The 27,785-nt window shown below is 43.3% G+C and overlaps 1 protein-coding gene across 1 annotated transcript in view; it reads right to left on the minus strand.

The window, feature by feature from the left end:
• Window positions 1-27,785, minus strand: part of CNTNAP4 (contactin associated protein family member 4) — an 820,352-nt gene that overhangs the window by 175,440 nt on the left and 617,127 nt on the right. The window lies entirely within an intron of this gene.

Genomic DNA, 27,785 nt, shown 5'->3' on the forward strand with positions numbered 1-27,785 from the left:
GGAGTATATTGTGGAGAAGATTTTGGATTCTCGTGTTTCAAGACGGAAACTCCAGTATCTGGTTAAATGGAAGGGTTATGCTCAGGAGGATAATTCCTGGGTTTTTGCCTCTGATGTCCATGCTCCCGATCTTGTTCGTGCCTTTCATGTGGCTCATCCTGGTCAGCCTGGGGGCTCTGGTGAGGGTTCGGTGACCCCTCCTCAAGGTTGGGGGTACTGTTGTGAATTCTGTGGCAGAGCTCCCTCCTGTGGTCACAAGTGGTACTTCGGCTGATTCTCTCTGGGAGCTTCCGTTTGTGGAGGAAACTGGTACTGCAGCTTCTGAGTTTCCTCCCTCAGGTGATCTGGTGAGGTCGTTAGGTGCTTCTCTACTTAGCCCCACCTAATGCTTTGATTCATGCTTCCTGTCAATGTTCCAGTGTTGGACTTGTGTTTCTCTGGATCATTCCTGTGGCCTGCTGCTCTGCATAGCTAAGTGCTTCTTTGCTATTTGTTGCTATTTTTTCTGTCCAGCTTGTCTTTTTGTTTTGCTGGAAGCTCTGGGACGCAAAGGGGGTACCTCCGTGCCGTTAGTTCGGTACGGAGGGTCTTTTTGCCCCTTTGCGTGGTTTTCTTTAGGGTTTTGTGTAGACCGCAAAGTTATCTTTCCTATCCTCGTTCTGTCTAGAATATCGGGCCTCACTTTGCTGAATCTATTTCATCCCTACGTTTGTCTTTTCATCTTACTCACAGTCATTATATGTGGGGGGCTGCCTTTTCCTTTGGGGTATTTCTCTGAGGCAAGGTAGGCTTATTTTTTCTATCTTCAGGCTAGTTAGTTTCTCAGGCTGTGCCGAGTTGCATAGGGAGCGTTAGGCGCAATCCACGGCTGTCTCTAGTTGTGTTTGGAGAGGATCAGGGATTGCGGTCTGCAGAGTTCCCACGTCTCAGAGCTCATTCTATTATTTTGGGTTATTGTCAGATCACTGTATGTGCTCTGACCTCCATGTCCATAGTGATACTGAATTGCCTTTCATAACAGTGACTACTGCCTTTTCTGGCTTTCCTATGGTACCCTGCACTGATCTGCGGCGAGCGAGCCTCTCTGGGACTAAGTCCTTGTTTACTCACACTGAGCATGCCCAGGGCAGGGTCTCCCATTGGAGGTCGAGGGCCACATGTTCGGTCACATGCTGAGGTGCTGCAGTACATTCCATTGGTCCTTCTGGAAGGTCCTGAAAGGGCAAAACATGCTCAGGTACTGCAGCACTTTCCATTGGTCCTTCTGGAAGGTCCTGAAAGGGCAAAAACTTCAGTAGCAGCTTCCTGTGCTGCAACTATATAAACTGCACATGACCGCACGGCCATGCGCTAGTATCGTCTTTTGCTATATGCTTTGCGCCAATGTGGTCATGTGTTTGTATGTGTTCAGGGACCCGGCTGAAATAAGCCCCTAGAATGCTGGCACCTCCGGCGAGGAGATTGTGTATAAGAGTGTTCAGGGACCCGGCTGAAATAAGCCCCTAGAATGCTGGCTCCTCCGGCGAGGAGATTGTGTATGCATGCATGACCACTCACTGCTCACATCTGGGTAGTTGGCCTGTGCCTCTGTGAAAGTCTAACAGGGCACAGAGCTCATCTCTCGCGGTTACTCTGTGAAGCTAACAGAGTTGGTATATACCGCCATATTGAGCCGCCATTATTTAGCAGCAGGTACTTTCCTGCACGGTGGATCCCGGGTTGCGAACGCACTAATTCCTTTTAATAAACAATATATTTGGTGCGTTCCGCCAACCCTAACATCGGGTATCGGTTTCGGATCCATAGGGATGTGTAAAATAAAGAATTAAAATAAAAAATATTGATATATTCACCTCCCCGGCGGCCCCTGGACATCACGCTGGTAACCGGCAGGCTTCTTTGTTTAAAATGAGCGCCTTTAGGACCTGCGAATGACGTTGCGGCTTCTGATTGGTCGCGTGCCGCTCATGTGACCGCCACGCGACCAATCAGAAGCCGCGACGTCATTCTCATTCACTAAACTCCTAATTCTAGGAATTAAGGACCTGCGAATGACGTCGCGGCTTCTGATTTCCTCTCCTTCAGACCCTAGGAACCATCAGGATACCTTCCGATACTTGGTGTCCCATTGACTTGTATTGGTATCGGATAGCGGTATCGGCGATATCCGATATTTTTCGGGTATCGGCCGATACTATCCGATACCGATACTTTCAAGTATCGGACGGTATCGCTCAACACTAATAAACAGCTGATTTGCGCACGAACATGATGTATACGCCTACTCAATAGTGTATATAACTGAATGACCTTTTATTAAATAATACGGCTTGATACAGATCCACATCTGTCCCTGTCCATCATTTCTCTGGAGAAACTCACACATTTGGCAGCCATCCAATATCCCTGAGGGTCTGACTTGCAGACCACCCTAACATAAATATTAATGTCACTTTTCTGGTGGGGTGCCCATACTTATGCACCTGTCAAATTTTGTTTGAATGCAGATTGCACATTTTCTGTTAGTACAATAAACCTCATTTCAAGGCAGAAACATTACTGTGTCCAACAGTTATTAGATATATGAAACTGAAATAGCTGTTGCCAAAAAAACAATTTTTATAAAACATTAAGCTTAAGATTAATAGGGGTGCCCAAACTTTTTCATATAACTGTATATAGCATTCATAGTCTATGTACTGTACAGTTTGATGTCACTTATTTTTCATGCATTCTCTTTGAACAAAGGAATGTATTAGTAGACCAAAGTACAATACACTAAACAGTACTGTGAGATATGTGAATGCCATGTACTGGAGATCTTGAGAAATAAATTCAGAGTGAACTGATTATTATTGTGTTGTTCTGTCATATTTTAATGCAATTTTCATACTTTGTAAGATACTCCCTATTCTCTTTCTCATTTCCAGAACTAGTAAATGATATCATACCTTGTTATAATAAAAAAGTCCATCTTGTGTTCTTAAAGTCCGACCAACTGTTAAATCACTAACGTTACAGCTCTCCCACAAGTTTGGATTTTATTGATTCTCTCAACTGTGACTTTATCTTTCTCATTAATCAAGGCCTATTACTGCCTCCCTCAAACAAAGAAGGCAGACAGCTTCTTCTTACTCATGGCTAAGATCTCAGTCTATTATTTGTGTTTTAAAATGCTCATCCAATGTATTATATGCTGTGTATGCACTACATGTTTTTTTTCTCTTTTATTCCTTTCTTTACCTTAAGTCACCTTCCCATATGAGAAACTATATCAGCTCATTTATCTTACTGACAATCGGCTCATAAACGAAGTTTGACACCAGAAAAAAATGACTTTTTGCCTCTTCTTTTCAAAAACATTCAAAGTGATAAAAATCTAGAAATTTAACTATGAAGCAGCTTTTAAATCTCATGAATTGCCATTTGTAAAAAGTATTTTAAGCTTTGCAATATTGCTTCAGTAGATTCTCCAAAACATGCATCCATGATTGTGCTAAGTTCACCAAAAATATGCTCATTATAAACAGCCTTATTTAAAGGGAATCTGTCACCCCATTTTAGGCCTATAACATAAGCTAAGACCAACGCCATCAGGGGCTTATCTACAGCATTCTGTAATGCTGTAGATAAGCCCATAATGTAACCTGAAAGATAAGAAAAAAAATTTAGATTATACTCACCCAGGGGTGGTCCCGGTTCAGTCCGGTCCAATGGGCGTCGCGGTCCGGGTCTGGCACCTCCCATCTTCATACGATGATGTCCTCTTCTTTGCTTCCTGCAGCGGCTCCCTTGTTGAGGGCAGAGCAAAGTACTGCAGTGCGCAGGTGCTGGGAAAGGACACAGAGGCCCTATACATATATATATATATATATATATATATATATATATATACAGTACAGACGAAAAGTTTGGACACACCTTCTTATTTAAAGATTTTTCTGTATTTTTATGACTATGAAAATTGTAAACTCACACTGAAGGCATCAAAACTATGAATTAACACATGTGGAATTATATACTTAAACAAAAAAGTGTGAAACAACTGAAAATATGTCTTATATTCTAGGTTCTTCAAAGTAGCCACCTTTTGCGTTGATGACTGCTTTGCACACTCTTGGCATTCTCTTGATGAGCTTCAAGAGGTAGTCATCGGAAATGGTTTTCACTTCACAGGTGTGCCCTGTCAGGTTTAATAAGTGGGATTTCTTGCCTTATAAATGGGGTTGGGAACATCAGTTGTGTTGAGCAGAAGTCTGGTGGATACACAGCTGATAGTCCTACTGAATAGACTGTTAGAAATTTACTATAGTCATGAAAATACAGAAAAATCTTTAAATGTGAAGGTATGTCCAAACTTTTGGTCTGTACTGTGTATATACAAATGTGATACAGCAGCCGAGATCTGAGTTTGAAATTGTTTGGAACCTTTCTTTTAGATTATGTGCATCTTAAGCAACCAATTTTTCACAGGCATCATTTATGCCTAGCTGCCTAGAGCATCTGTTACACCTATCTTTAGATGAGTATCAAACGCTCTCTGGTAATTGGCGTTGGGTAAACGACTAATAGTTAAAGGCTGGATCCTAGATTTCATACCTCAAAAAGCCACCCTGCTATTTATCCTGTTGTACATTTCCATTCCCACCATCATCATGCCCCTTTTCCCGATCAGTTCATCTAACGACACGTCAGCCATATTTCTCCAGCATACCTGCACCTTATCAGCAGCAACTGTAGGAAAGAGGGCACTCCAATGCCATGGACAATCTTTTAGATTATACAAGCATCATCCACACTATAAATATGTTTTTTTAAGTTACAACGTGACACAGAAGGGGAGATCTCACTTTGAAAGCAGCTAGTCAATGTTATACCGATCTCATCCACAGGCCCCAAAAATCTGTTGGTTACTAACGTCAAATAGTAATGGAGATCTAATTTTAAAATAGTTTGGAGCATATCTTCTTTGTCATACAGCCCTCATCCACACTTACATAGTAACATAGTTAGTAAGGCCGAAAAAAGACATTTGTCCATCCAGTTCAGCCTATATTCCATCATAATAAATCCCCAGATCTACGTCCTTCTACAGAACCTAATTGTATGATACAATATTGTTCTGCTCCAGGAAGACATCCAGGCCTCTCTTGAACCCCTCGACTGAGTTCGCCATCACCACCTCCTCAGGCAAGCAATTCCAGATTCTCACTGCCCTAACAGTAAAGAATCCTCTTCTATGTTGGTGGAAAAACCTTCTCTCCTCCAGACGCAAAGAATGCCCCCTTGTGCCCGTCACCTTCCTTGGTATAAACAGATCCTCAGCGAGATATTTGTATTGTCCCCTTACATACTTATACATGGTTATTAGATCGCCCCTCAGTCGTCTTTTTTCTAGACTAAATAATCCTAATTTCGCTAATCTATCTGGGTATTGTAGTTCTCCCATCCCCTTTATTAATTTTGTTGCCCTCCTTTGTACTCTCTCTAGTTCCATTATATCCTTCCTGAGCACCGGTGCCCAAAACTGGACACAGTACTCCATGTGCGGTCTAACTAGGGATTTGTACAGAGGCAGTATAATGCTCTCATCATGTGTATCCATACCTCTTTTAATGCACCCCATGATCCTGTTTGCCTTGGCAGCTGCTGCCTGGCACTTAAGCAATTCTTTGTTCTGTAACTAACATCATACAGTAGGGGCATCTCACTTTGAAGTTATTTGGACCATCTAGTCTTTTTTATTCAGGACTCATCCACAGGCCAAAGAATATTTCTTCTGTTAATAATGTAATACAATAGGGGTTATATCACTTTGAAATTGTTTAAAACATCTAGTCAATGTTATGCAGGCCTTGTCCACAGGCAAAAAAACTTCTGTTACTAACGTCAGACAGTAGGGGAGATCTAATTTTAAAATTGTTTGGAGCATATCTTATTTGTCATACAGCCCTTATTCACATAAATAATTCTTCTGTTACTAACGTAATAAATTTCTCACTAAGAATTTTTTGTAGCATCTAATCAATTTTATACATGTCTCATCCACAGGCCCCCAAGAAAAACTTCTGCTAATAACGTCATACAGTAGGGGAGATCTCAGTTTTAAATTGTTGGAGCATATCTTCTTTGTCATACAGGCCTCATTACACTGAAAAAATTCTTTCTTCTGCAACCAGATTCATCACGCCATATTTCAGCTTCTAATTTTGTAAAAAATCTAATTTTAGTTGCTAATACTGTGCTCCCAGCAAACTATCTGAGCAACATGACTGGCAAAAAGCTAAGGCTTTGTGTTTGAGGTGTATGTGGGTAGGTGTTAATTAGTGATGAGCTAATACATTTGGCACTATTCGTTACTCGCACAAATAGTACAGCATTCGAGCTATTCGTTACTAGGCGAGTAGGTATTCGCCTTGGTATATTTGAGTGAACTGCCCAGCACGTTTGATGTTTTATTTGCAGCCAATGAATATGCTAGGCTGGCTAGCCTATCACAGTAATGTCGGTGCCATCTTTGGTGTGGCATTACTGTGACTAGCTCACCATCCAGTGTCATAGGGACTATTTAAAGGCTGCCAGCTCCATCTTGCATACATTGCAGCCGGAAACAGCATAGGAATAGGAAAAGCATACTTTTAGCGTAGGGACAGTGAAAGCAGCATAGGAATATTGATAGGAGGCTACAGTAAGCAATATTTATTCCAAAAAGCTCTTTTAAGAGCTGAAGATTGTCAAGATTAGTTGTTTGTTAAGTGGGGATTTAGTAAGAAGAGATTTATCCTTGAAAGGTTGGCAGGCAGGCATCTTGATGTTCTCATCATTAAAAGTACATGCTGCAGCTTTCTGTTATTTTCCACTTAAAATACCTAATATTTGTCTAGCAGTTGTGTGACTTCAATCTGGGTAGCGATAATCTTATGTGACAATTTAGCAGGGGCAATAATCTTCATTACCACATATTTGGAATGTGTCAGCAAGACGATTAAAAAAATCATAATGTGTCAGCAAGACGATTAAAAAAAATCATAATTTTCGATTGTTTTAAAAAATAATGTTTCTATATCTACCAGTTGTGGGATTGGCGCAATCTGGGCAGAGATATTCGTACATGACAATTTAGCAGGGGCATTAATTGTCATTACTTGGCATTTGGAGAGTGTCAGCAAAATGATTGAAAAACTCAAATATTTTAAAAAATAGAGTTTCTCTATCTAGTACTTGTGCAATGGCGCAATCTGGATAGAGATAATCGTATGTGACAATTTAGCAAGGGCAATAATTCTCATTACTCTGCATGTGTAGTGTGTCAGAAAAATGATTGAAAAAAAAATCATAATTTTTTTGGTTTAAAAATAGAGTTTCTGTATCTAGCAGTTGTTTGACTGGCACAATCTGGGTAAAGATTAGTGTTGAACCACCTCCCTAGTGTTCGGGTTCGGTTCGGTTTGTCGAACAGGGACGTGTTCTACGAATGTTAGTCGTACGTTCGACGAACACCGTCGAACCCCATTGAAACCTATGGCAGGCAAACACAAACACATACAAACACATGGAAAACACATAGAAAACACCTTAAAAGGTGTCCAAAAGCTGACAAACTGCTCAGAAGACACAACAAACACATGGAAAAGTCACAACTACATAAAGTCATGCGAAAAGAAAAGAGGTGGAGGAGTAAAAGGAGGAGGAGACACAGATATAGGCATGTCATGCCCTTCTAAAATCAAGAAAGACTGGAGAAAAAACTAAAATCACTCTACCAACATCCAGACATCTTGACAAAAAAAATAAAAAAAATAAATATCTTTAGGTAGAATGGTGGTGGGTCCATTCAGAACACTTTCCTTAGAAGACGTAGTGGTACCCCCATTGGGAGTTGTGCCAAAAAATGAACCCAATACATTCAGACTAATCCACCATTTTTCATATCCAATGTGGAGGTCAGTAAACGACAACATCGACGCGGAACCAAGTACAGTACTATGTACTGTATGTCCTTTGACGAGGCAATCAGGCGTGTCAAGATGTTGGTAAGGGGCACCCTAATGGCCAAAACAGACAGGGGGCGTTCCGGTTACTACCTGTGCCTCCGAATAGTGTCCTCCCATTAGCCTACTTTTGTGAAGGAGCATACTACATAGATCGCTGTTTGCCCATGGGGTGCTCTATATCCTGCTCACTATTTGAGGCGTTTAGTTGCTTCATCAAATGTGTCGTCATGGACGTTCGTTAGGCGGCACATATTATCCATTACCTTGACGAATTCTTATACCTGGGCTCAAAAGATTTGCCACAGTGTGAAAACATGCGGTAGTCCACCTGTGAGAAGGAGAAAGCTGGAAGGAGAGTAGACACCCCAGAGCCGAGGGATTAGATTGAGAAAGAAAGAAGGCGGTGTAGCTTGCTTCATGGGTGGGGTACTCTGCTGAGTAGCAGAAATAGCTACTAGGCCCAAAAGGATTTACTGGGCCAGATGCCATTAAAAAATAGTACTTAGGTTAACAGGCGGTGTAGCTTGCTTCATGGGTGGGGTACGCTGCTGAGTAGCACTAAATTCTACTAGACCCAAAAGGATTTCCTTGGCTAGATGCCGTAACAAAATAGTATTTAGGTAAACAGGCGGTGTAGCTTGCTTCATGGGTGGGGTACGCTGTTGAGTAGCACTAAATTCTACTATGCCCAAAAGGATTTCCTGGGCTAGATGCCATTAAAAACAGTACTTAGGTAAACAGGTGGTGTAGCTTGCTTCATGGGTGGGGTACTCTGCTGAGTAACACAAAATGCTATTAGGTACAAACCGATTTCCTGGGCTAGATGCAGTTAGAAATTAGTAATTAGATCAAAAGGCGGTGTTGGTTGCTTCATGGGCGGGGTACTCTATGGTGTAGACATTTGTGGCGGGTACACAAAAGTTTGCCACAGTTGGGCCATACTGGTCTTGCCTTGTGCTCAGGCACTGCTTCTGCTCCCTGTTTGTGCTGAGCTTCCTCTATTGCCTCGACGCACTGAGCTGCTTTGTAAAGCACTAGCAGCACTGCTCTCATTTGGACTGAAGAAGCTCCCGGTTCAACGGTGTTATGAGGCTTTGTAAGTTGTCCCGGTAGCGCGGATCTAGGAGGGTGTACACTTAATAATCAGCCATGTTGAGAATGTGGGCATTGCGGTGGTCGTTTCTCAGGCACTGCAGCATTAAATCAACCGTGTACTGCAGACTGCTAACTGGCCAAGAAATGCTGTCCCCTGCTTGAGGCGTGATCTCTGCCTGCTCTGCATCACCCCACCCTCGCACTACATACTGACTACTGGAGCATTGTGTAACTCCCTCCTCTAGAGAGATGTCTTCCTCCTCCATTGACTCCTTCTCATCCTCCTCACAAAGTGTCCCCTGCCTAGGCCTTTGTGAGGAACCACGTCGCGCTGACTGTCCAGAAGCAGATGGCATTTATGACTCCTCATCCTCCACCTCTTCCACAACATCCTCCCTTAGCGCTTGCAGTGTTCTTTCAAGCAGGCAGATAAGGGGGACAGTCATCATCTGCACTCGCCATCTGCGTGGAATAATCGAAGGCACGCAAAACCTGGCAGATGTCCTTCATAGTGGCCCACTCAGTGGTTGTGAAGTCTGAATGGCGCGCAGTGCGACTTCTTTGCGCCTGATACAGCTGGTACTCCATTACTGCTGGCTGCTGCTCACACAACCGCTCCAACATATGTAATGTTGAATTCCACCTGGTGGGTAGGTCACATATGATGCGATGTTCTGGAAGGCAAAATTGGCGCTGCAGAGCTGCAAGGCGCTATCTTGCCATGCTGGAATGCCGCAAGTGAGCACACTCTAGGTGGACCTTGTGCAGCAGTGCATCAAGATCTAGATAGTCCCTCAAAAAACTCTGCATGACCAAGCTGAGCACATGTGCCAGACATGGGATGTGAGTGAGGTTGCCTAGGGCCAGAGCTGCCACCAGATTTCGGCCATTGTCAGAGACTACCATGCCTTGCTGGAGATTCGCTGGCACAAACCACATGTCGCTCTCCTGACTGATGGCATTCCAGTGCTCCTGCGCTGTGTGGCTTCGATTCCCCAAAGAAATTAATTTCAGTATGGCCTGTTGACGATTGGCCATGGCTGTGGTCATATCGGTCGTAACAGGTAAGCGTTCACGGGTCAAGGTGGAGGTAGACCGTGACGGCTCCTGCAGCGATGATTCAGAGAAGCTGGAGTATGAGGAGGAGGCAATGTGTACAGACTGGAATCCTGCAATCCTTGGAGTTTGCAGAACACGTACAGCGCCACTCGCAAGATCTGTACCTGGCTCCACAACATTGACACAATGGGCAGTGAGGGAAAGGTATCATACCTGTCCGTGGTGACTGGTCCACTCATCGGTGGTGAGGTGGACCTTGCTACTGACGGCGTTTAGTAGTGCATGTTTAATGTTTCCCTCCACATGCTTTTGCAGGGCAGGGACGGCTTGCCTGCTGAAATAAAAGCGGCTGGGCATGTTGTATTGTGGGACTGCCAATGCCATCATGTTACAGAAGGTGTCAGTCTCCTCCAGCCTAAATGACAGCATTTCAAGGGACAGTAGTTTTGCAATGCCAGCATTCAGAGCCGGGGGTGGTTTGCTGGGAATGGCTGCCTTTTCTCCCATGCCTGTGCTACCGATGGCTGTAGACTGGGCAGTGAGGTTGACTGGGAACTTGGTGCTGTGGGTGGAATTACACTGGGTCTCTGGACAATAGTGCCAGAGGTTCTTCCATGGCGATCCTGTGAGGAAGCCGAACCAGCTGTGTGTGAGCTGGAGGAAGAGGCTACAACACGAGCTGAAGAGGTGGTAGGTGCCACTGTTGGTTGGCCTAGGTCTTCAGTGTGTTTTTGTAACTCCACCACGTGCTTGGTCCGCACGTTTCCACATATTTGTGGTATTGAGGTTGCTGACACTTTTCCATCTTTTGACTTTCTAATGACACAGCTTGCATTTGACAAAGCAAATGTCATCTGCAACTGTGTCAAAAAAGGACCAGGCACTGCAAGTCTTGGGAGCACCGGTTTTGGCTTTTGGAAGAGGCATGCTCCTAATGGGTGCGAAGTGGAGGCTACAGGCAACGCAGTCTTCCCCTCTTCCCCCTCCCTCTCCCACTTTGGGCCGTTGGGGGAATGTCTTCCTCAGAGCTGCTCCCACCACCTTCCTGGCCTCACGCCATGATGGGTCAAGGACCTCGTCATCTACACTACCCTCTTCCACCAACTGCTTCTCCTGGGTTGTCTCAGCAGCACAGTACGCACCAGAAAGTGGCACCTGAGTCTCATCATCAAATGCGTACTGAGGTGTGCTGACCGGAGGCATTGGCCCACCCGCCTCTTCAGATTCAGAGAGACAAAGCTGTTGGGCATCACTGCATACTGCCTCTTCTTCCATTTCTTGAATGCTGCTTGGCTGGCCCCCTCTTTCCAAGCCAAGAGATTCAAGGAATAGAAGTAGAGATGGCTCCTCTCCTGGGCTCTCTGACTGCCTGGGCAATTTGGCAGGTGGTGAAGAGACAGATGGGTGCTCTCCAGTGCTCTGTGCCTGAGAGGATGTGGCACTAATTGAGGTCGATGCATTAGCTGCCATCCATCTGACAACAGCTTCAATTTGTTCTTCCTGGCGATCTCCTACAAAGCTGCGCATGAAGGACTGTTCCCTGCTGAAACTGGGGATGATGAGTCACCGGTGCCTGCAGCAGGCACAGAATCCCCATGTCCTCTCCCTGCTCCATGCCCACGTCCATGTGCCTTACTCCCTGCTTTCTTCATCTTGGTAGACTGATAAAGATAGGCAGAAAAGTACTAAGGGCTGAGTGTGCTTATTCCTGAACAGCTCCTAACAGGTATAAGAAACACTAATTTTCTAAAGTGTGGACTAAACTTTAACATGAGCTAATGTGGCCTACACAACTGTAAAGTGGAGTGCTTGGTGAACTTTATTAACTTTTTGTTTTTTTCGCAGAACAGACTACAGAGTGAGCTGCACTCACACACAGACCATGCAGACAGCCGTGAACGGCGCTGCAAGACCAAAAAAAGCTCCTCTATGTACTCCTATATAGTGTTTTTCCACTATCTAGCAGGATACAGATGGAAACCCACTAAAAAGCTAAATTTGAAAAAATGTGCAGCAGGCAGCACTAAATGAAAAAAGGACAATGGAACAGTATGAAACAGTGACGCACCCTGAGCAGACTACAACTGGCTGTGGCGGCAGAACAGACTTCAGAGTGAACTGCACTCACACACAGACCGTGCAGACAGCCGTGAACGGTGCGGCAAGTCCAAAAAAGCTCCTCTATGTACTCCTATATAGTGTTTTTCCATAATCTAGCAGGACACGGATGGAAACCTACTAATAGGCTAAATTTGAAAAAATGTGCAGCAGGCAGCACTAATTGAAAAAAGGACAATGGAAGAGTATGAGGCAGTGACGCACCCTGAGCTGACTACAACCTGCTGTGGCGGCAGAACAGACTACAGAGTGAGCTGCACTCACACACAGACCGTACAGACTGCCGTGAACGGCGCTGCAAGGCCAAAAAAAGCTCCTCTATGTAATCCTATATAGTGTTTTTCCACAATCTAGCAGGATACGGATGGAAACCCACTAATAGGCTAAATTTGAAAAAATGTGCAGCAGGCAGCACTAATTGAAAAAAGGATAATGGAACAGTATGAGGCAGTGACGCACCCTGAGCTGACTACAACCGGCTGTGGCAGCAGAACAGACTACAGAGTGAGCTGCACTCACACACAGACCATGCAGACAGCCGTGAACGGCGCTGCAAGGCCAGAGAAAGCTCCTCTATGTAATCCTATATAGTGTTTTTCAACAATCTAGCAGGATACGGATGGAAACCCACTAATAGGAGAAAAACAGGAAAAATGTGCTGCAGGCAGCACTAATGCAAAAAAGGACAATTGAACAGTATGAGGCAGTGACGCACGCTGAGCTGACAACCAGCGGTGGCTGTAGAACAGACAACAGCGTGAGCTACAATCACACAGAGACCTTGCAGACAGCTGTGAACAGTGCTGCAAGGCAAAAACAAGGTTCTCACACAGCAGTTGCTAGATTAGCCTGGGTAAAGCACAATGAAGCAAATCGCTATCTCAAAACTGGCCCTTAGTCAGAACACAGCGTTCTGTCCCTAACTGAATTCACAGCAGAGTGAACCCAAAATGGCGGCGGCGACTTTTATAGTGCATTATGACATCATTTCAGTAGCCAATCACAGCCATGCCAGTTGTTACATGCCTACCATGCAGAACAGGATGTGCCCACACTTCTAGTCATTCCTCATTGGATGAATTCTGGCTCTTTGAATTATGGGAACTTCCGATTCCGGTATCCGATCCACTGAAAGTATCGGAACTCGGTATCGGAATTCCGATACCACAAATATCGTCCAATACCCGATACTTGTGGTATCGGAATGCTCAACACTAATCACGATTGGACACCATTCTTTTAAGGTTCACACATCAGGTGCTGATGGGCAGAATGTATGACATGCTTTCTGCCGCCGTGTGTTAAGTCCTGCTGTCAGCGACTGCTGGTTGAGCACATATTCACCACGGGTATTAAAGGTACATGATGGCTGATTAAATCAGTCATCATGTGTAGGGAAAAATATGAGCTCATCTTACTAGCCCACATCAAAGGCAGGGACTTGATGTTAATATAGGTCAAAAGTCATGAATGGTTTAAGGATATATTTTTGAAAATTAAATATACATGCTATTGAAAAAATAATGCCATTAATTGACTACAATAAATTACTAAACATTTAAATTAATTCCACTAGTTATTATACGTTTTAGCATTTTCATTTTATTTTTTTTAAATATATATATTTTTAAGGACTTTTCATTTAACTTGAGCTTGTCTAACTTTTTGATCTTGGTTTATGAGTGAATGAATCATCATCTAATTGCTTCTTTACAATGTATTTGACTTTGAATTTCTGACGCTATATACTTTTACTCAATAGAAAATATTATTTATGTCTTTTTTTCTATCTAAACCTACATCATAAAAAAAGTTTCTGTTACACAATGTTGAGACTTTAATTATTGCAAACATTGTTAAATAAATGAATCTAAATAATATGGCATCCAGTGATTCAGCAATTGTTTTAATGGCAGAACTACTTGAAAGTGAAGTATGGACAATTAGCTTTTGTTGGAAACAATAACAGCTCTGCCATTAAGAAACAAGGAATTACTAGTTTTATGTTTGAACAGTCACAGCTAGAATATATTTGCTTCAAAATGAATACATTTTAGTTAAAACTGCTGGTAAACTTATTTCATGAGTATAAACAAGTCCTTTCCATTTCTTTACAAAGTCTAATATTTTTAAGAAGTACTGCATAGCTAAACACATACAATCAGGCCCATAACACATGGACACATTTTAAAAATCTTCTCTGGTTTGGATTTTATTGGGATCAAAAATAAACAATGTGGATGCAAACTGATTTTGGGGGAAACTATATAATGCCCAGCTAATTTTTTAGGAGTCTACAGTAAGTCATAGTATTTAGGTCAAAATGGTGGCTGAGGGTTTAACACTGATGATTTGCAGCACTGGGGTCCTGGGTTCAAATCCCACCAAGGACAATATTTGCAATGAGTTTCTATGTTCTACCTGTGTTTGTGTGGGTTTCTTCTGAGTACTTCATTTTCCTTCCACACTCCAAAGACATTCTGAAGTCTATTGGAAACTAGATTGTGAGCCCCAATGGGGACAGTGATGATGTCTGTAAAGTGATGTGGAATTAATGGTGCTATATAACTGAGAAAAATAAATAATACATAGCAACATAGAAGTTCACCATGTGTCACACCAAATAGATCATTTAATATTTTCCTGCAGTCAAATACTAGTGAAAACCTACCTTTACCCTCAGCGTAATAACCTGAGTTATGCCTGAGTGGCTACTGTTATTGGTAATAACTATGTTACTGAATTATTTAAACTAAATTATTTAAACTACCAAAGAAATGTTACTATATTACGCATAGCACCCACAGCATACAGTACCCTCAGAGGGATACCTGCCATGAGGGTGTTAGACTGCCCTGGAAGACCAGGAGTTTGTCGTCTCATCAGGTAATGAATCGTAGGTCTTATTTAAAGATGGTGTGATTTGGGTCCCATATTAAATGAATTGAGTTTCTTCTGGTGCTGAAAAGGTTACTAACCCTTCCATGCTGGTCAGAACATGCATCTCCTTTTCAGCTGCTTATGATCTTATCATTACCTCTTTCTATGTAAACTGGTCAGACCTTCTTGCCCCTGCTGGTAAAAGATTCATCTTCCTGTGTTGTGTGCTAAAGTTAAGTGGTTGGAATAGAGTTGTTGTAGAGATGTTCTGTGGTTTGCTTTAGTATGTGTGTTATTATCCCCTGGCTCCTGTTCAATTTAATTTATTTCTCCTCGTCGTTAGTGATCTCAAGAAGACCCGTAACAACAAGAATTTGCTCGTAATTATAAAACACTGACATATGAAAAGGACTTATGAACATTTAGCTACTTTTTAACCCCTTCATCCCATTTGAAGTACTATCCCGGCCTGGGACTTAATTCCCAGTGACGGGATAGTATGTTATAGGAGATCGGCCGCTCTAAAGTTAGGGTTAGGGTTAAGGTTGGGGCTAAAGTTAAGGTTAGGGTTGGGGCTAAAATTAAGTTTAGGGTTGGGGCTAAATTTAGGGTTAGGGTTGGGGCTAAAGTTAGAGTTAAGGCTACAGTTAGGGTTAGGGTTGGGGTTAGGGTTAGGGTTGGGGCTAAAGTTAGGGTTAGGGTTGGGGCTAAAGTTAGGGTTAGGGTTGGGGCTAAAGTTAGGGTTGGGGCAAAACTTAGGGTTTGGGCTAAAATTAGGGTGTGGATTACATTTACGGTTGGGATTAGGGTTAGGGGTGTGGTTATGGTTATGGTTAAAACTAGGGTTAGGGGTGTATTTGGGTTAGGGTTTCAGTTAGAATTGGGGGGTTTCCACTGTTTAGGCACATCAGGGGCTCTCCAAACGCGCATGGTGTCCGATCTCAATTTCAGCCAATTCTGAGTTGAAAAAGTAAAACAGTGCTCCTTCCCTTCCTAGCTCTCCCGTGCGTCCAAACAGGGGTTTTCCCACACATATGGGGTATCAGCATACTCAGGACAAATTGGACAACAACTATTGGGGTCTAATTTCTCTTGCTACCCTTGGGAAAATACAAAACTGGGGGGGCTAAAAATAGTTTTTGTAGAAAAAAATTATTTTTTATTTTCATGGCTCTGTGTTATAAACTGTAGTGAAACACTTGGGGGTTCAAAAGTCTCACAACACATCTAGATAAGTTCCCTGGGGGTTTAGTTTCCAATATGGGGTCACTTGATGGGGGTTTCTACTGTTTAGGTACATCAGGGGCTCTGCAAATGCAGCGTGAAACCTGCAGACCAATCCATCTAAGTCTGCATTCCAAACGGCGCTCCTTCCCTTCCAAGCTCTGCCATGCGCCCAAACGGTGGTTCTTCCCACATATGAGGTATCAGTGTACTCGGGACAAATTGGAAAACAACTTTTGGGGTCTCATTTCTCCTGTTACCCTTGGGAAAATTCAAAACTAGGGGCTAAAAATAATTTTTGTGAAAAAAAAAATATTTTCACAGCTCTGCGTTATAAACTGTAGAAAAACACTTGGAAGTTCAAAGCTTTCACAACACATCTAGATAAGTTCCTTAGGGGGTCTTCTTTCCAAAATGGTGTCACGTGTGGGGGGTTTCAATGTTTAGGCACATCAGGGGTAAAAAAAATAGTCCCTAGCCTCACTTATGGCATTGCTGGGTGAGAAATTTTCCCACGCAGCAATTGCCATAAAGTAAGACTTTGAACTTTAGTAACCTCAGTGATACACTGCAGGAGCCATTGTCTCCTGTCAGTGTGTCACTGAGGGTCCTATAGAGCAGTGACATCACCCGATGTCACTGTTCTATAGGGGATATCATCGTGGGACACTCGTTATTAATTAGACTACGGCAGACAGGTAGTGTACGGTTTATTATTTTATGTTTTTTGCAGGTGCTGAAGTATGGTAAGTATGGTTAAATGAAGAATATTAAAATACTTTTTTCCTAATGTGTGCGTGTTTTATTTACCCTTACTATTGGATTAATAATGGATAGGCGTCTTAATGACGCCTCTCCGTTATTAACCCGGCTTAATGTCACCTTACAATCGCAAGGTGACATTAAGCCCTTATTACCCCATATCCCACCGCTACACGGGAGTGGGAAGAGAGGGGCTAAGTGCCGGAATTGGTGCATTTCACAGATGCGCCATTTTTGGGGTGGCTGCGGACTGGTATTTGTAGCCGGGGGAGGGGCAACATCCATGGCCCTTCTCTAGGCTCGAATATCAGCCCATAGCTGTCTGTGTAGCCTTTCTGGCTATAAAATAGAGGGGGACCCCACATCATTTTTTGGGGGGTCCCCCTATTTTAATAGCCAGTAAAGGCTGACATTCATAGCAGGCTACAAATATTGGCCCCCGGCCGTTGGCTTTCCCACTCTGGCGCAGAAAATTGCACGGGCGCCCACGCCATTTTTTTCTGTTTTTTTTTAATTCAACGCTCATAAAGGTCTGTTTCACACTTGCGTTGGTACGGGTCTGTTGCTATGCGTCAGGCCGACATACCGACGCACGTTGTGAAATTTGTTGTGAAATTTGGTGCTGTTTTTAATGCTGTTTTTGATGCATTTTGGTGCAGTTTTTGATACAGGTTTTTGGTGCTCTTTTTGATGCAGTTTTTGATGCAGGTTTTTGGTGCTGTTGTGATGCAGTTTTTGATGCACATTTTTGTTGCTGTTTTTTGATGCAGTTTTTGGTGAATTTTTTGATGCAGGTTTTGGTGCTGTTTTTCATGCGGTTTTTGGTGATGTTTTTTATGCAGGTTTTTGATGCATTTTTTGGTGCTGTTTTTGATGCGGTTTTTGATGCAATTTTTGGTGCAGTTTTTCATGCAGGTTTTTGATGCAGTTTTTGGTGCTGTTTTTTGATGCAGGTTTTTGGTGCTGTTTTTGATGCATTTTTGGTGCTGTTTTTGATGCGGTTTTTGATGCATTTTGGGACTGTTTTTTAAGGCGTTTTTGATGCAGTTTTTGGTGCTGTTTTTGATGCAGATTTTTGGTGCTGTTTTTGGTGCACCAAAAAATGCATCAAAAACTGCACCAAAAACTGCATCAGAAACAGCACCAAAAACCTGCATCAAAAACAGCATCAAAAACCACATCAAAAACAGCACTAAAAACAGCATCAAACACAGCACCAAAAACCTCCATCAAAAACAGCATCAAAAACAACACCAAAAACTGCATCAAACCTGCACCAAAAACTGCATCAAAAACCACATCAAAAACAGCACCAAAAACAGCACCAAAAACCTGCATCAAAAACAGCATCAAAAAGCACATCAAAAACAGCACCAAAAACAGCATCAAAAACAGCACCAAAAACCTCCATCAAAAACAGCATCAAAAACAGCATCAAAACTGCACCAAAAACTGCATCAGAAACAGCACCAAAAACAGCACCAAAAACCTGCATCAAAAACTGCATCAAAAACCGCATCAAAAACAGCACCAAAAACCTGCATCAAAAATTGTACCAAAAACTGCATCAAAAACCACATCAAAAACAGCACCAAAAACTGCATCAGAAACAGCACCAAAAACCTGCATCAAAAACAGCATCAAAAAGCACATCAAAAACAGCACCAAAAACAGCATCAAAAACAGCACCAAAAACCTCCATCAAAAACAGCATCAAAAACAGCATCAAAACTGCACCAAAAACTGCATCAGAAACAGCACCAAAAACAGCACCAAAAACCTGCATCAAAAACTGCATCAAAAACCGCATCAAAAACAGCACCAAAAACCTGCATCAAAAATTGTACCAAAAACCTGCATCAAAAACAGCATCAAAAACTGCACCAAAAACAGCACAAAAAATGCATTAAAAACAGCACCAAATTTCACAAATTTCACAACAAATTTCACAACGTGCGTCGGTACATTGGCCCAACGCATAGCGACGGACCCGTACCAACGCAAGTGTGAAAGAGGCCTTTATGAGCGTTGAATTTAAAAACAAACAAAAAAAACTGAAAAAAACGGTGTGGGCTCCCGCGCAATTTTCTGCGCAAGAGGGGGAAAGCCGACGGCCGGGTGCCAATATTTGTAGCCTGCTATGAATGTCAGCCCGCAGCTGTCTGCGTAGCCTTGACAGGCTATTAAAATAGAGGGACCCCCAAAAAAATAACGTGGGGTCCCCCTATATTTTATAGCCAGAAAGGCTACGCAGACAGCTGCGGGCTGATATTCATAGCCTAGAGAAGGGCCATGGATATTGCCCCCCCTCTCCGGCTACAAATACCAGTCCGCAGCCGCCCCAGAAATGGCGCATCTGTGAGATGCGCCAATTCTGGCACTTAGCTCCTCTCTTCCCACTCCCGTGTAGCGGTGGGATATGGGGTAATAAGGGGTTAATGTCACCTTGCTATTGTAAGGTGACATTAAGCCGGGTCAATAACGGAGAGGCGTCAATAAGATGCCTATCCATTATTAATCCAATAGTAAGAAAGGGTTAAAACATGCACACATTAGGAAAAAAGTATTTTAATATTCTTCATTTAACCATACTTACCATACTTCAGCGCCTGCAAAAAACGTAAAATAATAAACCGTATCCTACCTGTCCGCCATAGTCCAATTAATAACGAGTGTCCCACGATGATCTCCTCTATAGAACAGTGACATCGGGTGATGTCACTGCTCTATAGGACCCTCAGTGACACACTGACAGGAGACAATGGCTCCTGCAGTGTATCTCCTATATTACTAAAGTTCAAAGTCTTACTTTATGGCAATTGCTGCGTGGGAAAATTTCTCACCCAGCAATGCCATAAGTGAGGCTAGGGACTATTTTTTTACAGCGGCGGAAGGAATCCTTTCCTCCCGTTATTGTGTTTCTGGAGCCCCTATAGAGCAGTTGCAACAGCTGTTGCTGCCGTTCTCCACGGGAGATCATCATGGGACACTCGTGGATTTCTGCGGACAGGGAGTATATTGGTTGTTTGTTTGTTTTTTTCATATTTTTTACAGGTTGACACTGGCTTCGGGAATCAAAATGACAATGGTGAGTATGTAATCTAAGTTTAATGTACTGTATGTCTATATGTATGTCATGTATGTAAATGTATGTAGAATGTATGTATGTATGCATGTAGTATGTATGTATGTAGTTTGTATGTATGTATGTATGTAGCATGTATGTAGTATGTATGTTGTATTTAGTATGTATGTATGTAGTATGTAGGTATGTAGTATGTTTATAGTATGTATGTAGAATGTATGTACAGTACAGACCAAAAGATTTGACACACCTTCTCATTTAACCCCTTAGTGACAGAGCCAATTTGGTACTTAATGACCAGGCCAATTTTTGCAATTCTGACCACTGTCATTTTATGAGGTTATAACTCTGGAACGCTTCAACGGATCCCGCTGATTCTGAGATTGTTTTTTCGTGACATATTGTACTTCATGTTAGTGGTAACATTTCTTCGATATTACTTGCGATTATTTATGAAAAAAACGGAAATATGGCGAAAATTTTTTAAAATTTTGCAATTTTCAAACTTTGTATTTTTATGCCCTTAAATCAGAGAGATATGTCACGAAAAATAGTTAATACATAACATTTCCCACATGTCTACTTTACATCAGCACAATTTTGGAAACAACATTTTTTTTTGTTAGGGAGTTATAAGGGTTAAAAGTTGACCAGCAATTTCTCATTTTTACAACACCATTTTTTTTTAGGGACCACATCACATTTGAAGTCATTTTGAGGGGTCTATATGATAGAAAATAATGAAGTGTGACACCATTCTAAAAACTACACCCCTCAAGGTTCTCAAAACCACATTCAAGAAGTTTATTAACCCTTTACGTGCTTCACAGGAACTGAAACAATGTGGAAGGAAAAAATGAACATTTAACTTTTTTTTGCAAACATCTTAATTCAGAACCATTTTTTTTATTTTCACAAGTGTAAAAACAGAAATGTAACCATAAATTTTGTTATGCAATTTCTCCTGAATACGCCAATACCCCATATGTGGGGGTAAACCACTGTTAGGGCGCACCGCAGAACTTAGAAGTGAAGGAGCGCCGTTTGACTTTTTCAATGCAGAATTGGCTGGAATTGAGATCGGACGCCATGTCACGTTTAGAGAGCTCCTGATGTGCCTAAACAGTGGAAACTCCCCACAAGTGACACCATTTTGGAAACTAGACCCCTTAAGGAATTTATCTAGATGTGTGGTGAGTACTTTGAACCCCAAAGTGCTTCACAGAAGTTTATAACGTAGAGCCGTGAAAATAAAAAATCGCTTTTGTTTACACAAAAATGATTTTTTTGCCCACAAATTCTTATTTTCACAAGGGTAACAGGAAAAATTAGACCACAAAAGTTGTTGTGCGATTTCTCATGAATACGTCGATACCCCATATGTGAGGGTAAACCACTGTTTGGGCGCACCGCAGAGCTTGGAAGTGAAGGAGCGCCGTTTTACTTTTTCAATGTTGAATTGGCTGGAATTGAGATTGGACGCCATGTCGCGTTTGGAGAGCCCCTGATGTGCCTAAACAGTGGAAACCCCCCACAAGTGACACCATTTTGGAAACTAGACCCCTTAAGGAACTTATCTAGATGTGTGGCGAGCACTTTGAACCCCCATGTGCTTCACAGAAGTTTATAACGTAGAGCTGTGAAAAAAAAAAATTGAATTTTTTCCACAAAAATGATATTTTTGCCCACAAATTTTTATTTTCACAAGGGTAACAGGAGAAATTAGACCACTAAAGTTGTTGTGCAATTTCTCCTGAGTACGTCGATACCCAATATGTGGGGGTAAACCACTGTTTGGGCGCACCGCAGAGCTTGGAGAGAAAGAGTGCCGTTTAACTTTTTCAATGTAGAATTGGCTGGAATTGAGATCGGACGCCATGTCGCGTTTGGAGAGCCCCTGATGTGGCTAAACAGTAGAAATCCCCCACAAGTGACCCCATTTTGGAAACTAGACCCCCCATGGAACTTATTTAGATGTGTGGTGAGAACCTTGAATGCCCAAGTGCTTCACAGAAGTTTATAATGCAGAGCCGTGAAAATAAAAAATATTTTTTTTTTCCACAAAAAATATTTTTTAGCCCCCAAGTTTTTATTTTCACAAGGGTAACAAGAGAAATTGGACCCCAAAAGTTGTTGTCCAATTTGTCCTGAGTATGCTGGTACCCCATATTTGGGGGTAAACCACTGATTGGGCGCACGGCAGAGCTCGGAAGGAAGGAGCGCCGTTTTGGAATGCAGACTTTGATAGAATGGTCTGCGGGTATTATGTTGCGTTTGCAGAGCCCCTGATATACCTAACCAGTAGAAACCCTCCACAAGTGACCCCATTTTGGAAACTAGACCCCCCAAGGAACTTATCTAGATGTGTGGTGAGAACTTTGAATGCCCAAGTGCTTCACAGAAGTTTAGAATGCAGAGTCGTGAAAATAAAAAATATTTTTTTTTTCCACAAAAAAGATATTGTAGCCCCCAAGTTTTTATTTTCACAAGGGTAACAGGAGAAATTGGACTGCAATAGTTGTTGTCCAATTTATCCCGAGTACGCTGATGCACCATATGTGGGGGTAAACCACTGTTTGGGCGCACGGCAGAGCTCGGAAGGGAAGGAGCGCCTTTTTGGAATGCAGACTTTGATTGAATGGTCTGTGGGCATTATGTTGCGATTGCAGAGCCCCTGATGTACCTAAACTGTAGTAACCCCCCACAAGTGACCCCATTTTGGAAACTAGACCCCCCAAGGAACTTATCTAGATGTGTGGTGAGAACTTTGAATGCCCAAGTGCTTCACAGAAGTTTAGAATGCAGAGTCGTGAAAATAAAAAATATTTTTTTTTTCCACAAAAAAGATATTGTAGCCCCCAAGTTTTTATTTTCACAAGGGTAACAGGAGAAATTGGACTGCAATAGTTGTTGTCCAATTTATCCCGAGTACGCTGATGCACCATATGTGGGGGTAAACCACTGTTTGGGCGCACGGCAGAGCTCGGAAGGGAAGGAGCGCCTTTTTGGAATGCAGACTTTGATAGAATGGTCTGTGGGCATTATGTTGCGATTGCAGAGCCCCTGATGTACCTAAACTGTAGTAACCCCCCACAAGTGACCCCATTTTGGAAACTAGACCCCCCAAGGAACTTATCTAGATGTGTGGTGAGAACTTTGAATGCCCAAGTGCTTCACAGAAGTTTAGAATGCAGAGTCGTGAAAATAAAAAATATTTTTTTTTTTTCACAAAAAAGATTTTGTAGCCCCCAAGTTTTTATTTTCACAAGGGTAACAAGAGAAATTGGACCGCAGAAGTTTTTGTCCAATTTATCCCGAGTATGCTGATGCCCCATATGTGGGGGTAACCCACTGTTTGGGCGCACGGCAGAGCTCAGAAGGGAGGGAGCACCATTTGACTTTTTGAGCGCAAAATTGGCTGTCGTGTTTGGAAAACCCCTGATGTACCTAAACAGTGGAAACCCCCCAATTCTAGCTCCAACCCTAACCCCAACACACCCCTAACCCTAATCCCAACCTGATCCATAATCCTAATCACTAACCCTAACCATAATCACAACCCTTACCCCAAAACAACCCTAATGTCAACCCTAACCATAACCCTAATCAAAACCCTAAATCCAACACACCCCTAATCCTAATCTCAACCCTAACCTCAAACCTAACCCTAATCCCAATACACCCCTAATCACAACCCTAACCTTAACCCTAATCCCAAACCTAACCCTAATCCCAAGCGTAACTCTAATGCCAACCCTAACCCTAATACCAACCCTAATCCAAACCCTAACCGTAATCCCAGCTCTAACCCTAACTTTAGCCCCAACCCTAACCCTAGCCCTAAGGCTACTTTCACACTTGCGTCGTTTGGCATTCCGTCGCAATCCGTCATTTTGGACAAGAAACAGATCCTGCAAATGTGCCCGCAGGATGCGTTTTTTGCCCATAGACTTGTATTGCCGACGGATCGTGACGGATGGCCACACGTCGCGTCCGTCGTGCACTGGATCAGTTGTGTTTTGGCGGAGCGTCGGCACAAAAAACGTTCAATGAAACGTTTTTTTGTACGTCGCATCCGCCATTTCTGACCGCGCATGCGTGGCCGTAACTCCGCCCCCTCCTCCCCAGGACATAGATTGGGCAGCGGATGCGTTGAAAAACTACAGCTGCTGCCCACGTTGTGCACAATTTTCACAACGTGTGTCGGTATGTCGGGCCGACGCATTGCGACGGCCCCGTACCGACGTAAGTGTGAAAGAAGCCTAACCCTAAGTTTAGCCCCAACCCTAACCCTAAATTTAGCCCCAACCCTAACCCTAAATTTAGCCCCAACCCTAACCCTAAATTTAGCCCCAACCCTAGCCCTAACCCTAACCCTAACCCTACCCCTAACCCTACCCCTACCCCTAACCCTAACCCTACCCCTAACCCTACCCCTAACCCTACCCCTAACCCTACCCCTAACCCTACCCCCACCCCTAACCCTACCCCTACCCCTACCCCTAACCCTACCCCTAACCCTAACCCTACCCCTAACCCTACCCCTACCCCTAACCCTACCCCTAACCCTAATTTTAGCCCCAACTGCTGTTCTCCTGCCGGCCGGCAGATGGAGACAGATGGCGGGCGCACTGGGCATGTGTCCGCCATGTTCTTCTGCCGGCGGCCAGGAGGAGCAGCAAGAGGATCCAGGGACCTAGGTGAGTATGCTAGGGTCCCCGAATCCCCCTATTTCTCTGTTTACACTTTACTTTTTTTTTTTTTTTTTGCGGTCGCCGGTAAACAGTTAATTACCGGCGATCCCAAAACACGGATCGGTAATACCGACCCCGATCATGCTCTTTGGGGCCTCAGCTACCCGCGGCAGCCGAGACCCCAAAGATTCTCCCGGTGCCGGCCGGCGGGCGCACTGCACATGCGCCCGCCATTTTGAAGATGGCGGCGCCCACCGGGAGACACGAGGAGCATCGGGGGAGCTAGGTGAGTATTGGGGGGCCACCTGGGACCCCTTTTCTCTGTCCTCCGATGTGCGATCACATCGGAGGACAGAGAAATTAAAAAGAGATCGTTTTGTTTTTTTTTTGCGATCGCCGGTAAACGGTTAATTACCGGCGATCGCAAATGCGGGGTGGGTTAAAAACCCCCCGAATCATGTTCTCTGGGGTCTCGGCTACCCTCAGCAGCCGAGACCCCGGAGAAAATCGGCCTCTGGGGGGCGCTATGGACTTTATCCACAGCGCCATTAATTAACGGCGCTGTGGTTTAAGTACCCTTAGCGGCCGCCGTTAAAAGGCGTATCGGCGGTCGCTAAGGGGTTAAAGATTTTTCTGTATTTTCATGACTATGAAAATTGTACATTCACACTGAAGGCATCAAAACTATGAATTAACATATTTGGAATTATATACTTTACAAAAAAGTGTGAAAAAACTGAAAATATGTCTTATATTCTAGGTTCTTCAAAGTAGCCACCTTTTGCTTTGATGACTGCTTTGCACACTCTTGGCATTCTCTTGATGAGCTTCAAGAGGTAGTCACCAGAAATGGTCTTCCAACAATCTTGAAGGAGTTCCCAGAGATGTTTTCACTCTGCAGTCCAGCTCACCCCAAACCATCTCGATTGGGTTCTGGTCTGGTGACTGTGGAGGCCAGGTCATCTGGCGTAGCACCCCATCACTCTCCTTCTTGGTCAAATAGCCCTTACACAGCCTGGAGGTGTGTTTGGGGTCATTGTCCTGTTGAAAAATAAATGATGGTCCAACTAAATGCAAACCGGATGGAATAGCATGCCACTGCAAGATGCTGTGGTAGCCATGCTGGTTCAGTATGCCTTCAATTTTGAATAAATCCCCAACAGTGTCACCAGCAAAGCACCCCCACACCATCACACCTCCTCCTCCATGCTTCACAGTGGGAACCAGGCATGTAGAGTCCATCGGTTCACCTTTTCTGTGTCGCACAAAGAAACGGTGGTTGGAACCAAAGATCTCAAATTTTGACTCATCAGACCAATGCACAGATTTCCACTGGTCTAATGTCCATTCCTTGTGTTCATTAGCCCAAACAAGTCTCTTCTGCTTGTTGCCTGTCCTTAGCAGTGGTTTCCTAGCAGCTATTTTACCATGAAGGCCTGCTGCGCAAAGTCTGTTCTTAATAGTTGTTGTAGAGATGTGTCTGCTGCTAGCACTCTGTGTGGCATTGACCTGGTCTCTAATCTGAGCTGCTGTTAACCTGCAATTTCTGAGGCTGGTGACTCGGAAAAACTTCAGAAGCAGAGTTGATTCTTGGTCTTCCTTTCCTGATGTGAGCTAGTTTCTTTGTAGCGCTTGATGGTTTTCGCAACTGCACTTGGGGACACTTTCAAAGCTTTTCCAATTTTTCAGACTGACTGACCTTCATTTCTTAAAGTAATGATGACCACTCGTTTTTCTTTACCTAGGCACTTTTTTCTTGCCATAATACAAATTCTAACAGTCTATTCAGTAGGACTATCAGCTGTGTATCCACCAGACTTCTGCTCAACACAATTGATGGTCCCAAACCCATTTATAAGGCAAGAAATCCCACTTATTAAACCTGACAGGGCACACCTGTGAAGTGAAAACCATTTCTGGTGACTACCTCTTGCAGCTCATCAAGAGAATGCCAAGAGTGTGCAAAGCAGTCATCAAGCAAAAGGTGGCTACTTTGAAGAACCTAGAATATAAGACATATTTTTCAGTTGTTTCACACTTTTTTGTTAAGTATATAATTCCACATTTGTTAATTCATAGTTTTGAGGCCTTCAGTGTGAATTTAAAATTTTCATAGTCATGAAAATACAGAAAAATCTTTAAATGAGGTGTGTTCAAACTTTTGGTCTGTACTGTATGTATGTATGTATGTAGATGTATATAGTATGTATGTAGTATGTATGGAGTATGTATGCAGTATGTATGTAGTATGTTGTATGTATGTATGGAGTATGTATGGAGTATGTATGTATGTAGTATGTATGTATGGAGCATGTATGTAGTATGTATGTAGTATGTATGGAGTATGTATGGAGTATGTATGTATGTAGTATGTATGTAGCATGTATGTATGGAGTATGTATGGAATATGTATGGAGTATTTTTTTTCCATTCAACACATTAGCCGGATGACGGGACTATTACTGTCCCATCATTGGCTAATGTGCCAGTCACTGTCAGTGTAGCAGGCATCGTCTGATGGGACTTGTAGTCCCATCGGACGATGCATGCACACACGCAGAGAGCCCCGGCACACACGCACAGAGCCACGGCACATAAGCACAGAGCCCCGCAGCCCGCACAGAGCCCTACTGCCCGCACAGAGCCCCGCAGCCTGCACAGAGCCCCACAGCCCGCACAGAGCCCCGGCACATAAGCACAAAGCCCCGGCACATAAGCACAGACCCCACCCACACACACACACACACGCAGTCTCCACCCATGCACTACCCACACTTCATTATAGTGCATAATTGCACTATAGGAACTTCCGATTCCGGTATCCGATATCGCACAAGTATCGGATCTCGGTATCGGAATTCCGATACAGCGAAT

Source organism: Ranitomeya imitator, chromosome 1, assembly GCF_032444005.1.
Source record: "Ranitomeya imitator isolate aRanImi1 chromosome 1, aRanImi1.pri, whole genome shotgun sequence".
NCBI classification, from domain to species: Eukaryota; Metazoa; Chordata; class Amphibia; order Anura; family Dendrobatidae; genus Ranitomeya; species Ranitomeya imitator.